A 2,397-nucleotide genomic window follows, 5' to 3' on the forward strand; every position below is an offset into this window, starting at 1 on the left:
TTCTAATAGAACTTTATTTAAAAAGCTGATAGGATTTGCTTCATAGACCATTTCCATTTATTTTCCAACGCCTGTCCTAGACCAATGGTCTCCAATGGTCTCCAGGGAGGGACAGCCGTTTTCACATGACCATCCAATGAGTGTGGTAAAAAAATTAGAACTTCGATTTATATTTATATTAAAATAAAGCCCGTAATCTTTACTTATATCCATGATCTGGATTGACATTGGCTACTTTGTTCCTGACCCATTCGTGGGATGGTCACGTGTCCTGTATGTTAGGTGGGAGTTTCATACATAGGATTGAACACTGTGATGCCCACAGGCATTTTTCTTCTTAATACATTGTGATATAATGCAGCCTACATAGTCTAGTTTTGTGATTTCTATGAAATTTATTTTGTAATTTTAAATAAACTATTCTTCACAAAATGAACAGTGGTTTAAAATATTTTCTGCAAAGACACCACTGGGTGCTGTTTCATGCCTCACACTGCACTCTGCTCTGTGACATAGGGATTGGGATGCTGAAAACCACACTTCTGCTTTGTCAGTTTGCTTCCTGTCAGATTCTGCCAACCCGAAAGGCAGGAGGAGGGAGCAAATTTCCTTCCTATTTGTCTGCTGATTTTGCTGTTGTCACCCAGTGGGTTGTTCCTAGTTCCCAGCTTCTTTCCACACTCCCAGACCAGCTTCATCATGCCCCTCAGTTGCAGCAGCACCAGCCAGGCAGTGCCCCCTCCTCAGACTCTGAGTCCTATCTCCTGGGCTCTTCCTCTAAATGCCTGAGGAACCAGTACTGGCACCTCTTTGGAGGTCTGGGTCCCAGCCTCCCCCAGATTTCTAGGTGCATTAACCCCATCTTCTTCCTTTTGATCCCCAGCCCCAGGAATGGAAACTGCTTCTAAAGTTACTATCTCTGTGACCAAAGTGTCCCCTTTAAGTTCCCCAATACCTCTTGAACCAATTTCCTTTATTACATTCTCTGCTAAAATAACTAGAGTGGTTTATTTGTTGCTTGGACTCTAATTTATGGAGACATTATGGATTAAACTTCATCTTAACAATGCAAACATGTTAACAAGAAAATGCTAACAATGACAATATGAAGGAAAAAACAATAATGTAATGTAATCGGATGAGTAATAAGCTAAGGAAAAGACTTTTAAGAAGCAGATTTTCATCCAAAATAGTGGATTTTATCCACTATTTTGGATTTCATCCACTATTGTTAATGAAGAATCAATCTCATCCCAAGTTTATATTGTTTCGAGATATGAATTAATGATAATAAAAAACAAAGCACTTAACAAGACAATTAAAAATAAAGCAACCAAAACATGAAGAAAAACCTGTAGAAATTTTCAATGGTATTTAAAATCATGAGATATTCAATCTTTTGCTAAAACTTGCTAAACTTTACGTTAAATGTTTAGAAATATCTGAGGTTTAAAGAATAACTTTGTGAGTGCAGTCATCATTTTTCAGCGTGTTTCACTGCTATACCCTGAGAGCCTAGAACAGCATGTGGGCATGTAGTAGACAATCAGTATATTTGTTAAGTGAATGAATAGTTATTAACAGTGAAAAAGACTCCACAAATTTGGAAACATCTTATTCTTGCAGTTCTGGTAAAAATGGCTAGTATAAATGGCAAACAACATGGCAATAAACTAATATACATTCCTTTGCCAGCAAACGCTCTTGGAAAGCCCAGAGAAAACACTACTTATCATCTGTAGCAACAAATATTATAACAAACGTGAAATGTTTGCTGTGTAAGTGTCTGAAAGTACAGATGGCTTTATCATGTCTCAGTTGATGGTATTTATTAGGTTCTGTTTCAATTAAAAAAAATTAAAAACTCCTTTGTGATTCATAAAAAAAGAATATCGAATCAGATATTTTGTATCAATTAACTGACGTTTTAAAAACAATTATTTTCTGGGTAAGTTTAGCTGCTTTTACTAGAATTTAAAAAAAGGGATTCTGGGGTAAAACCCAGAGAATGAACCACAAATGAAATTCATTTTCTGCAACATTTGTAAGCGGAAACATTGCAGCAAAGTTGTTGAAGTTGGATATGACCAAAGTGCTACATGATATTATTGACTGGTTGATTTTTTTCTTAAGACTTTTAAATATTGCATCTTCCTAGTGTTTGCAATGAGATGGAGAGTGGCCATAAAAATAATTTTAACCACCTGGAATTTTATTCTTGATCCTGTGGCAAATTACCTAAATCTAAACTATGAGTTACACTTTGTTCTTTTACAAGCACACAAATGCTCCAAATCTGCTGACATTTCATATGATAACAAGTAGCTCTCTTCATTATGTTACTTAAAAGATATTTTAAAAATACACACTCTTAATCGGTCCTTCAACAGAAAGGTG

This window comes from Pteropus vampyrus, unplaced genomic scaffold (assembly GCF_000151845.1).
Source record: "Pteropus vampyrus isolate Shadow unplaced genomic scaffold, Pvam_2.0 Scaffold273, whole genome shotgun sequence".
NCBI classification, from domain to species: Eukaryota; Metazoa; Chordata; class Mammalia; order Chiroptera; family Pteropodidae; genus Pteropus; species Pteropus vampyrus.